Below are 13,961 nucleotides of genomic sequence, written 5' to 3'. Positions count from 1 at the left end.
TGGCAAATGGAGTTTAATGTGGACAAGTGTGAGGTGATACACTTTGGATGGAGTAATTGGAATGCAAAGTACTGGGCTAATGGTAAGATTCTTGGGAATGCAGATGAGCAGAGAGATCTTGGTGTCCATGTATACAGATCCCTGAAAGTTGCCACCCAGATTGACAGGTTTGTTAAGAAGGCATGCAGTGTTTTGGCCTTTATTAATAGAGGGATTTAGTTCCAGAACCAGGAGGTTATGCTGCAGCTGTACAAAGCTCTGGTATGGCCACACTTGGAGTATTGTGTATAGTTCTGGTCACCGCATTATAAGAAGGATGTGGAAGCTTTGGAAAGGGTGTAGAGGAGATTTACTAGGATGTTGTCTGGTATGGAAGGAATGTCTTACAAGGAAAGGCTGAGGGCCTTGAGGCTGTTCTCGTTAGAGAGAAGAAGGTTGAGAGGTGACTTAATAGAGACATACAAGATAATCAGAGGGTTAGATAGGGTGGACAGGGAGAGCCTTTTTCCAAGTACGTGGGCTGCAACAGGTCAAGAAGGGAGCTCACTATCATGCTAACAAGGGAATTAGGGATAGGCAATAAACACTGGCCTAGTCATTGTAGGATAACTGTCTGATTGCATGAGCAACCAATCCAGTAAACTACCTCCAAGGAAAGCATTACTTGCTGAAATATGGAGACTTAAATTGCTTTTTCCAGATGTGGTCTTGCTAAAACCCTGTACATGTCAGCAGACTTCCATAATCTTACATTCCAATCCCCTTAACAATAACAATCAACTTGACATCTGCCCTCCTAATTACTTTGTGTACCTTCATCCTAACTTGTTATTTCATTGTATACATTTTTTTCCTGAACATAACAGTAAAAGGTTACATGGATTTTCAAAAACACACTATTTTTCTATTTATGCAAGTGAATACTTGGCCATTTTATGCTCTCTCTACCATCTGTCTGTTCAGTCACTTAACTTGCCTGTTTTGCCTTTGCAGTCTCTTTGTGTCCTTCTCACAACTTACATTCTTATCTAGTTGCATGCCAGCAACAAACAGTAAAATGGCAGCAAATGCACAAAGTATCTTGTTCTGCCTGCACATCAGCATTCCCTGCAGATCATCTCACTGAAGGCATCATCTGAGTATCTTTCTGAGAACGTGCCCTCGAGGAACTAACAAATGAGTTGTCCTTTGTTTCTCGCCTGGCAGTAGCCCAATTATACCTGGTGATTCATCCTGTGCGAATCCCAACTTGATACTAACCTTGGCAATGTAAATCTTTGTGCTGGTGGCTGCAAGTGTTAGCACAAATGTTTCAGCCTTAAGAGGTCTCCAGCATCTGTTATGAGTCGAGAGTGGAGTGCTGAAAAGCACAGCAGGTTAGGCAGCATCCGAGGAGCAGGAGAATCGATGTTTCGGGCAAGGGCCCTTCATCAGAATCCCTCCACATTAGATTGGCCAGCCAGGCAATTACTCTTGGGTATGTGAAAACAGAAATCAGAAGGAGAGGAGTTGGGGTGGGTTTGGACATGAGGAGTGGGAGGGAAGCAAAAGGCCTCTCATCACAGCTTGCACCTTCAGGAGAAAGTGAGGACTGCAGATGCTGCAGATCAGAGTCGAAAGTGTGTTGCTGGTAAAGCACAGCAGGTCAGGCAGCATCCAAACAGCAGGAGAATCGACGTTTCAGGCATAAGCCCTTCATCGGGAATGAGGCTTGTGGGCTGGGGGGAGCTGAGAGATAAAAGAGGTTGGGAGGGGTGGGGGAAGTGTGGGGTTGGGGGGAAGGTAACTGAGAATGCAATAGGTTGATGAAGGTGGAGGAGAAGGTGATAGGTCAGAGAGGAGGGTGGAGCGGACAGATGGGAAAGACAGTGGACAGGTCAAGAGGACAGTACCGAGTTGGAGGTTTGGGACTGGGATAAGGTGGGTTGAGGGGAAATGAAGAAACTGGTGAAATCAACATTGGTCCCGTGTGGTTGGAGGGTCCCAAGGTGGAAGATGAGGTGTTCTTCCTCCAGGCATCAGGTGGTTTGGGTTTGGTGTTGGAGCAGGCCCAGGACCTGCATGTCCTTGGTGGAGCAGGAGGGGGAGTTGAAATGCGCCCTGCAGCCACACCTACTCTCTCACCTCCATCTAAGGCCCCAAAGGACCCTTCCACATTCAACAGAAATTTACCTGTACCTCCACCAATGTCATCTACTGTATCCATTGCACCTGATGTGGTCTCTGCATCGGACACCGACTTGATCATTTCAGAGAACATCTCTGGGACACCCACACCAACTAACCCCACCACCCTATGACTGAACACTTCAACTCCCCCTCCCACTCTGTCAAGGGCATACAGGTCCGGGCCTCCTCAATTGCCAAACCCTTACCACCCAACGCTTGGAGGAAGAATGCCTCATATTCCGCCTTGGGATCCTGCAACCACACGGGATTAATTTGGATTTCATCAGTTTCCTCATTTCCCCTCCCCCTACTTTATCCCATTCCCAAGCCTCTAACTTGGCATCATCCTCTTGACTTGTCCATCGTCGTTCCCACATATCCACTCCACCCTCCTCTCTGATCACCTTCTCCCCCACTTCATCTATCTATTGCATTCCCAGCTACCTCCCCCCCCAGTCCTACATCCCTCCCATTTATCTCTCAGCCCCCTGACCCACAAGCCCCATTCCTGATGAAGGGCTCTCGCCTGAAATGTCGACTCTCCTGCTCCTCGGATGCTTTTGCAGCAATACACTCTCAGCTTGCACCTTCATGCCAGATTCCAGGATGAAGAAGACATGAGATTTAAGGAGTTTCTTAAGGCAGTAACAAACTGTGATCCTGAATGTTTTCTGTGGGAATGTCCTCAAGGACAGCTGCCTACATTTGTTGTGCACAGCCTCCTCTTACACCTTAAAAGATGTGAGTGTTTTTGTTTTCTATTCACTCATGGGACGAGCCAATGGCTACTGGTAATATCGGTAGACTGTTAATCCAGAGATTCAGCTAATGTTCCAGCACCTGTGCTCGAATCCCACCAAGGTAGATTGTGGAATTTGAATTCAGTGAAAAAAGTATCTGGAGTTAGGAATCAACGATGACTGTGAAACCATCATTGATTGTCAGAAAAACCTATCTGGTTCACTAATGTCCCTCGGGGAATACAATCTGCCATCCTCACCTGGTCTGGCCTATATGAGATTCCAGACCCACAGCAATGTGGTTGGCTCTCAACTGCCCTCTGAGCGATTAGGGTTAGGCAATGAATACTGGCCTAGCCAGCGATGCCCACATCCCATGAAAGAAGTTTTAAAAATTCTCAAGTGATGAGTAACTCACTGGTCTGCATTTTTTGCTTATTCCTATATGCCCATGAAAATGTGATGATAGACTGCCTTCTTGAATTGTTGCAGTCCAAAATACTTCTAGGCAAGAAATTCCAGGACTTTGACTCAATAACACTGAAGGAAGTGTGATAAATTTCTAAAGTTGGAGGGGAAGTTGTAGGTGGTGGTGTTTCCAGGTATCTGTTGTCCTTATCCATCTATGATTTTGGAAGTTGCCTTCTAAGGATCTGCAGTGAAATTTATAGATCATACAGCCATCACCATCCTCTTTCTCATGCATTATAAATTGTTGTCCCCTTTGATATTTAGTTTTCTGGAGACACTATCCTGATGAAAGCATAATGAAAAACTTTCTCAACACATATCTTTCTTCAGCAATACTAAGATATGTTAAATTACAATGTTATACTGGAACCCTTTACTGCGTCATTGAGTCATTGAATCATACAGCATGGAAACAGACATTTCGGTCTAACCAGCTCATACCGAACATAACCCCAAACTAAACTAGTCCCACCTGCCTGTATCTGGCCCATATCCCTACAACCTTCATGTATTTATCCAAATATCTTTTAAACATTATAATTGCACCTCCATCCATCACTTCCTCTGGATGCTTATTCCACAAACGGACCACCCTCTGTGTAAAACGTTTGCCCTTCATGTTTTTTCTAAATGTCTCTCATCTTACCTTAAGTATGCCCCACCGAGTCTTGAAATTCTCCATTCTAGGGAAAAGACAACTACCATTAACTCTATCTATATTCCTCATTATCTGCTGGTTGGTTAGAGAATATTTTCAGTGTGCAGTTGGATATTGTGTGATCCCTCACCAAGAACACCTGTGAATACAAGGCCAAAGAGTAAGATAGCAATCAGTTTGTTGAGCCAATTCTATTAACCCTAAATCAGTAGATGGCAGTCTTAAACCAGACCGAACGACAGACCAAGGAGGAAGTCTTCTGATCTGCATTCTCCCCAATCCTCATGTACCGGATGACCTAAGATAATATATTCAAAGTTAATATCAAGCCAGAAATAGGGAAACAACCATTTTTAGATAGCTGGAGAGAATTTGCAATCTCTGGCATTGTATAAAAATTTGAAAAATATCAGGGTACAGATTGGGTAACCTGCCCGTCCATCTATAAAATTGCTCTAAAGAAAATTCAAACAATTGCATTCTATAATACTTTTCTTAGTCCCCTAAGCTTGATTAATGAACATTAAAATTAAAAACACAGATTATGTTTGTTCAGCTTATTCCTCAAAGCGCAAATTCTCATGTCATTTTTCACAATTTGGGAGGGAAATTGAAGAAATACTATTAAACTGTACTTTGTGTCAGAATCTGGCAAACAGATTTGTGGAATCTCAAATTAGCAAATGAATAAAGACGTTAATGTAGGATAGATGCAATGTAGCAAAAACTTTACAATATTCCTCAATAGATGGAATATACCAAATAGTTTTTGATTAGACTAGATTCCCTACAGTGTGGAAACGGGCCCTTCAGCCCACACCGACCCTCTGGAGACTAACCCACTCCCCCTCTGACTAATGCACCTAACAGCTATGTACAATTTAGTTGTATCTGTTGCATTAAATTGGACTGGACCTGATACAAGGTCCCAGTGTGTGAGCTTTTTTGGGCTGCTTATTGATGGCCAATTCTGTTTGGGTTATCTACCTGCCTCTTAGAGCATAGATTAGCTGTTATATCAATTATATCAAACCAACAGTCCAAGAACATTGTCACCACCTTCTTCTGGTGACTAAAATAATAAATGCCATCAGCATTTATATCCTGCAAAAGAATAAAAAATAGCAATGGCAGAAGATTCTTGTATTTGAATTTAATGACCACTTTTCTTTCAGATACATGACACAGACAGATATATATATATATATTGTGTTCATTAAATGTCACGTGTTTACTTTCATTGGAGAGGAGGAAGCTGAAGAGGATTAGATTGAGATGTACACAATTATGAAAAATATGGACAGAGTAGATTGTGAGAATCTCTCCCCCATGGCAGACATGTCTGAGACTAGAAGGCTGAAGTTTTTGGTGAGGAACAAGTGGTTTAGAGGAGATCTGAGGAAGATTTTTTTTCATCCAGTGAAACATGGGACATACTGCCTGAAAGGGTGGTGGAGGCAGATACTCTCACAACATTTAAAAAAGTTCCTGGATGAGTACTTAAATTTCAGTACATGGTAGGCTATGGACCAAATGTAGGTAAATGGAATTAATGTAGCTTGGTTTTTGTTGGTCAGCATAGACATGGTGGGCCAAAAGGCCTGTTTCCATGATCTAGGATTCTAATTCAAATGGCTGCTGCACCTTCAGGTTCAACTCTATATGTAGATAAAGTTTGTATATTACATCAAACTGGACCATTTAGATTCGTGAAATTGACCCTTGACTTCATGTCTACTGTGAAAGAAATAGTCAAATATCATAGATCTTGTTTCTATTGTGTGGGTCTGGATGGGATGCTCTATGGAGGGTTGGTGCAGATTTGATGGGCCAAACAGCCTCTTTTTGCACTGTAGGGATTCTGTGATTCTCCATTTGGAAGCTACAGCAAACATGTGTAGAACTGGAAATTGGACATGTCTTTATGATTTTTTTTCATAAAATTTAAATGAAAACACTTGTACAGTTTCATACTTTTAAACAAAGTGTTCAAAGTTAATTAATGGAAAATCGTATCAGCTCCTTTGAGGTTCCACTTTGCCCAGGAGCAGAATCATTGGAGATCTTCTAATATTTGATTAATATATTTTATAATTGTGATCTGTGAAGCCTGGGTAGGAATGATTGGTACTTTTAAGAATATAATGTTTTTACTTGAATCAGTTAAGCTTGGGACCTTGTTGGATGTTTGCATTGATTGAGTAGCAACTGAGAAGGTCTTCTCTTGGTAAATGCATTAATTCCTTTTCTTCAAAAATAAATACGACACATAAATCTACAATGGCTCTAACTCACTCGATTACGTATCAAGCAAAAAAAAAAATATAAAATGCCTGTTATTCGCTTTAGGCATTGGTATTCTGAAGTAAATTGAAGAAGAAATGTGATCAACAGTTGATACCATAAATTATCCATCAGCTTTAAATTGAACAGTATAGACCCAAGATAAGTGGCAGCTTAGCCCAAGTATGTGAAGACAGGAATTGCAATGAATCACTGGATTTAGTGATGAACAATAGCTGGAGAAGGTAGGTCAGGGTTGCACGGAGAAGAATAGAACATTCAGCAGAAAAACAGCATAAAAGCAAACCATGTCTTTAGACAGGCAAGAGAGAGTTTGGAACGTTAAGCCAAAATAAATTATAATGTTGGCCATAAGAATTCTTTCTCCCTGTAGCCTCCTTGGAATCGAAAAGTTATTAATCATAGGTCACGCCATGATATCATGGGAAAGGCAAAAGGCAATTCCTAAGAGCTACCTCCACCAGTTACAGGAATAGATCCCGTGCTGTTGGCATTATTCTGCACTGCTCTGTAGCCAACTGAGCTAACTGACCCCTTCTTATGGAAACATTGGTTTTCATACAAATATTTCAATGAAATAATACCGGGTTGCCAAAATAAGCAGCTCTAAAACTATTAGCAAAATATAATCTTAGAAACATTTAATAAAGATAGACCACCATTTATTATTTAAGAAATTTTACAAATCTGGATCACAGGACAACTAAATGATAATTCCAGCTTAACTAAACAAAACAATCAAACACAAAAGTGAATCAGTAGATGTTAAGGGCAAATTAGTAGATGTCAAGGGTGAATCAGTAGATGTTGTGTGTCTGGACTTTCAAAAGGTTTTTGACAAGGTTCCACACAAGAGATTGGAAATAAAAAATAAAGCTCATTGTATTGGAGGTAATGGATAAAGAACTGGTTGGCAGACAGGAACCAGAGAGTTGGAATAAATAGGTCCTTTTCAGAATGGCAGGCAGAAATGAGTGGGTGCCACAGGGTTCAGTGCTGGGACCTCAGCTGTTCACAATATACATTATTGATTTGGATGAAGGAATTGAATGCAATATCTCCAAATTTGCAGATGACACTAAGCTGCGTGGCAGTGTGTGCTGTGAGGGGGATGCTAGGAGGATGCAGGGTGACTTGGACTGACTGGCTAAGTAGGCAAATACTTGGAAAATTTTAAAAAAAAGGGAATTGTCACAACTGATTTCCCTGGCTGTGAGTGTCTGATTTACGCTGTGACAAGCTAAAGGGATAAGGCAGAGACACTCCTCCAACAAGAGAGAAGGAAAATCAGAGGACAAATCACCTAAAGCTGTTGTTGGAAATCTTTTACTAATCTTCCAATTTCACACCCTCCCTCTGGAAATCTGGGGACAGATATATCTCCACCCAAGTTTATACCAAACCAATTTTCTACTTATATATTTCAGCTGTTTCTTGTTTGGAGGATAAATTACATTTATGTCTTTCATTCATTAAAAATATGCTTATTGACTTTGGGATGAGAGGATTGGTGGGAATCAGGGGCACAGTCTGTGTTGACCAGATGTCTTGAACTTATGGAATTCTCTCCCACAAGAAGGTGTTGGGGCCAATTCGTTAGATATAGTCAAAAGGGAACTGAACATGTCTTGAATAATGTAAAAATCTGCAATCGATTCTCTAATGATGACTAAATAATCATTTATGATTGTCAGGAAAATACATTCGGGTCACTATTGTCTTTTAGAGAAAGAAACAGCCTGGTCTGACCGAATAGTGACTCCAGACCCACGGCAATATAGTCGACTCTTCACCTCCCTCTGCACAATTAGGGATGGACAATAAATGTTGGGTTAGCTAGCGACAGTGATATCCTGTGAATGAATTAAAACAAAGACACACCCCAATTTCACTGAAGGACCAAGGTCGCAGCATTGAATGTGACAGTGAACAGGTTTCTATGTATCTGCTGTGATAGAGAAGGTTCATGTGATGGGATAATTCTTGGGAGGATAAAGATCATAAATAGAAAGAAAGTTACAGAAACAATAACCCTATATGCTGTGTGCTGTTTGGTTCACAATGAACTCCAAAGCAGCAGAATTCATTGAAATGATGGTTCTTCAAGTGCTGTAGCAAAGGCCATTATTTAATTCCGAGCAATCCAACCTCATTTACCATAACACAAAGAGAAATCTAGTGTAAAAATACTTAGCCTGAGAAAGGAAACCTTCAGTGGGTGAATGCATATCTGGCTCAGGTAAATTGGAACCAAAGATTGCCAGATAAACTGTAAACAAAATATGGGCTATTAAAACAGAGGAGGTGATTCATGTACAGTTGAGGAATATTCCTCTGACAGGAACGTTGGGCATTCAAAGCCAGATCTCCCCGGATGACAAAAGGGATAGACAATCAAATGAATTAAAATAAATCATATGCCAAATGTCAGCATGAAAATGCAAGTGAGTACAAGACCACATACCAGGCAAAACATAAATAGATTAGGCAATGTGACTCTAATGAGAATAGACATAGACAGAAATCAGAAAGGTTTTACAAGTATATAAATAGTAAAACAACAGTAAAAAGAGGGGTAGGATGATTAGGGATGATAAAAGGGAAACTGTGCATAACTGAACTATTAAATGAATATTTTGCTACTCATTTTACCAAGGAAGAAGATGCTGCCAAACTCATGGTGAAAAGGAAGAGGAAATTCATTAAGGGACTTCAAGGGCTAAAAATTGATATGGTGGCCATCTTAGTAAGGGAATTTCTATTTAAGGTTCAATTCAAACTCACCATCAAGGTGAGTGAGAGACCTAAGGAAGTACCAGCTAGAATCTTCCAATCCTTCTTCGATACAAGGGTGGAATTAGATGATTAGGTAAATGCAAACTTTTCACTCTTGTTCGAAATGTGTCTAAGGATTACCCAGCAACTCCAACCCAGTCAGTTTCACCTCATTAGGAACATCTTCAGAAGTGATGTGCTGAGCTCTGGCAATGACACTGGAAATAGTTACTTCTTCCACCTGGGCAGCCAACAAATGCCACCTCAGATTACAATGGGATCTTGATCAGATGGGCCAATAGGCCGAGGAGTAGCAGACGGAGTTTAATTTCGATAAATGCGTGGTGCTGCATTTTGGAAAGACAAATCAGAGCAGGACATATACACTTAATGGCAAGGTCCTGGAAAGTATTACTGAACAAAGAGACCTTGGAGTGCAGATTCATAGTTCCTTAGAAAGTGGAGTCTCAGATAGATAGGATAGTGAAGAAGGCGTTTGGTACACTTTCCTTTATTGGTCAGAGTATTGAGTATAGGAGTTGAGAGGTCATGTTGCCAGTGCACAGGACATTGGTTAGGCCACTTTTGGGGTACTGTGTGCAATTCTTGTCTCCCTGCTATAAGAAGGATGTTGTGAAACTTGAAAGGGTTCAGAAAAGATTTACAAGGATGTTGCCAGGGTTGGAGGGTTGAACTATAGGGAGAGGCTGAATAGACTGGGGCTGTTTTCCCTTGAGCGTCGGAGGCTGAGAGGTGTCCTTACAGAGGTTTATAAAATCATGAGAGACATGAACAGGATAAAAGTCTTTTTCTTAGCGTGGGGGAGTCCAGAACTAGAGAGCGTAGGTTTAGGGTGAGAGGGGAAAGATATAAAAGAGTCCTAAGGAGCAACGTTTTCACGCAGAGGGTGGTGCGTGTATGAAATGAGCTGCCAGAAGAAATGGTGGAGGCTGGTACGATTACAACATTTAAAAGGCATCTAGATGGGTACATAAATAGGAAGGTTTTAGAGCGATATGGGCCAAGTACTGGAAAATGGGACTAGATTAGGTTAGGATATCTGCTCAGAATAGACAAGTTGGACTGAAGGATCTGTTTCCGTGCTGTAAATCTCTATGAGTCGAAGTGACAACCTAATGACTCAGAGAAGTATGGCTCCTGACCTAATAAACAGCAGAGATGGGAACTGAAACTCAATGGTGACATCAGTTAATGCCTAAGCAGTTAATGGAACCATATCTTAAAGGTTGGTATCCCTACTTTCACTGCTACCTGCTTAAAAGATTGCTACCTGACCAGTCTGAAGACTCTCCACTTGCCGAAATGTTCAGAAAACTCATGGCCTATCTTACAGGCCTGAAGATTCCTCCTGCTGCCTGACTCAGCTAACACCCCAAGGAGCTCAATGAGAACCTGCAGCAACCGTGGAAGGATGGTCCTGGGTGGCCCAAAGGTTCAGGGATGCCTCAACGCAGCTTCTCCTACAGGCTGGCAGGGCAAGAAGAGACTGGCCAGCTTACACAAACAAGACGTTGGATGTTGCATGGGAGATCAGCAGCCATGCTGTCATCACCTCCTCGTACCCTTAGGTGGGGGTCTCAGAGTTGACATGTGAGTGTACATGGTGAAATAACAGGGTTATAACAAGGGGAGTGAGTGAACGAGTCAGAGGCACAGGGCATCTGCCTCCCAGGGTCATGTGCCCTACAGTGAGCACAAGGAGCCTCACATCCAACGTGGTTGAGATGAGGAAAGATTCATGGCTTTTGGCTTGTTTCAGACTCATGTTTCCTCGTACAAATCAGGGTCATTCTAAATGATGTAGAGCTTGAGAGATTAGGGGAGAGTCAGCCAACTCTGTGGGGAAGACTGGAACTTCAGATGGGTGTAGTGTCACATCATTCCACACCCACAACCATTCCCACCAACACTTTCACACCCCTCCACCGCCACTAATTCTCTGATGTTAGTGTGCGTGCAATTGATTAACTTCAGATCACAAACTGGTGATAAGGCCTATAACAGATGATGCTACTGACAGCTGGAGGAGTGTGGAAGGCGATGCCACTGTTGAACTCCAGACTGTAAGAGTCATTGTCATCAACATCTTCTGCAACTACAGCGAGGTCAGGGAACATTTCATGATATGGCCAAAGACTACACGTAGCCTTGTGCAGTTACTGCTTGAGTCCATCTAGAACTCATTGTTACTCTGTTGAGTATGTTCTTAGCTTCCTCCATCTAGAACCTGGTGATTGGCATGGATTGCATGATCCAGACAACCAGTTGGTGATGCTAGAGATGCACACAGACCTGCAAACCATTGCCGCATCCATGAGCAGTCATGACAAGGCGATGGGAATGAGGCATCTGAATTCTCTACCAGGCCTTGATTCTTTTCAGATCAACAACATCGTACATATTGTTATGGACAAGACCAACCACCCCCTCCAACCCCCCCCCCCCCCCCCACCCCCCAAATACTCTGAAGATAGTCAAGATCCTTGATTTTCCTTATTTTAAAGGCAAATGTAAAGTGTTGCATTCCAAATGCAATTTGATTGGTCAAACAACTGGATTTCAAGCAAAACACACTTGATAGAAGTCTTTCAAATTATGAGATGCATAGATAGGGTTAATGCTCATAATCTTTTTCCCAAAGATGAAGTGTCTAAAACTGGGAGGGGGGGGTGGCATGCATTTAAGGTGCGAGGGGGAGAATTCAAAGGAGATGTGAGGGGCAAGATTTTTTACACAGAGAGTGGTTTGAGTGTGGAATGAGCATTTACCCTATCTATCCACCTCATAATTTAATAGACTTCTATCAAGTCTCCCCTCAACCTCTGCTGCTCCAAGGAAAACAACCTGAGTGTTTCTAGCCTCTCCGTATAGCTCATACCCTCTAATCCAGGCAGCATCCTGCTAAATCTCTTCTGCCCCCCTGTCCAAAGCCTCCACATCTTTCCTGTAATGTGGTGACCAGAATGGAATGAACACTGTGAAGTGTGGCCTAACCAAAGTGTTAGAAAGCTGCAACACAATATCCTAACCCTTTTCCGCAATTCCCCGAGTAATAAATACAAGCAGGCCATACACCTTCTTTAACACCCTATCTACTTGGTGGCCACTTTCAGGGGTCTATGAACTTGAACCCCAAGATCCCTCTGTACATTAATGCTGTTCAGGGTCCTGCCAGTAACTGTATACTTTTCCTGAACATTTGATCTCCCAAAGTGAAGCATCTCACAGTTATCCGGATTAAACTCCACCTGCCATTTTTCCGCCCATATCTGCAATTGATCCATATCCCGTTGTATCCTTTAACAACCTTCTACACTATCCACAACTCCATCGATCTTTGCAAACGTACTAATCCACCCATCTACATTTTCATCCAGTCATTTATATATATATATATATATATATATATCACAAACAGCAGAGGTCCTAGTACAGATCCCTGCAGAACTCCATTAGTTAGAAACCTCCTTCTATAATCTTCCACTATTCCCTTCTGCCTTCTATGGACAGGCCAATTCTGAATCCATGTGGCTAGATCACCATGGATCCCATATACCTTAAATTTCTGGATGAGCCTTCCATGAGGGATCTTGTTGAAAGCCTTGCTAAAATCAATATAAACAACATCTGTTGCTCTACCCTCATCAATCATCTTTGTCACCTCCACAAAAAATTCAATCAAGTTAGCAAGTCAAGATCTGCCTTGCACAAAGCCATGCTGACTGTCCCTAACTAGCCCATGCTTTTCTAAATGCACGTAAATCCTATCCCTAAGAATTCTCTCCAATGGCTTCCCAACCACTGATCTGACATTCACCGGTCTGTAGGTTCTTGGATTTTCCCCATTTCTCTTCTTGAATAGAGGGATAACATTAAGTACTTGGCAGTCCTCTGGCTAAGAATGATACAAATATCTTGGTCAAGTCCTCAGCAATTTCCTCTTTTGCCTCTCTGAATAACCTGGGGTAGATACCATCAGGCCCTGGGGACTTATCCAGCTCAATGCTCTTCTAGAGACCCAACACCTCTTCTTTCTTGATCTCAGAATGATGTTGTATATTAGCATGCTCCACACAAATCTCACTATCCTCCATGTTGCTTCCCTGGTGCCTCAGAGTGTCAAGGATCAAGGATGTCTCAGAGAGGGTGCAGAATGTTCTCACAGGGAAGAGGGGCCAGCAGGAGGTCATTGTCCACATTGGAACCAATGAGATAGGAAGGGAAAAGAATGAGATTCTGAAGGGAGATTGCAAAGAGTTAGGCAGGAATTTAAAAAGGAGGTCTTTGAGAGTAGCAATATCTGGATTACGCCAAGTGCTACAAGCTAGTGAGGGCAGGAATAGGAGGATAGAGCAGATGAATGCATGGCTGAGGAGCTGGTGTATGGGAGAAGGATTCCCATTTTTGGATCATTGGAATCTCTTTTGGGGTAGAAGTGACCTTTACATGAAGGACGGATTGCACCTAAATTGGAAGGGGACTAATATACTGGCAGGGAAATTTGCGAGAACTGCTCAGAAGGATTTAAACTAGTAAGGTGCGGGAGTGGACGGCATGGTGGCACAGTGGTTAGCACTGCTGCCTCACAGCGCCAGAGACCCGGGTTCAATTCCCACCTCTGGTGACTGACTGTGTGGAGTTTGTACATTCTCCCCGTGTCTGCGTAGGTTTCCTCCGTATGCTCTGGTTTCCTCCCAAAGATGTGCAGGTCAGGTAAATTGGCCATGCTAAATTGTCCGTAGTGTTAGATAAGGGGTAAATGTAGGGGTATGGGTGGGTTGCGCTTCGGCGGGTCGGTGTGGACTTGTTGGGCCGAAGGGCCT

The sequence above is a fragment of the Chiloscyllium plagiosum genome, chromosome 1 (genome assembly GCF_004010195.1).
Source record: "Chiloscyllium plagiosum isolate BGI_BamShark_2017 chromosome 1, ASM401019v2, whole genome shotgun sequence".
Classification (NCBI taxonomy): domain Eukaryota; kingdom Metazoa; phylum Chordata; class Chondrichthyes; order Orectolobiformes; family Hemiscylliidae; genus Chiloscyllium; species Chiloscyllium plagiosum.
Note: the sequence above shows the minus strand (reverse complement) of the source record.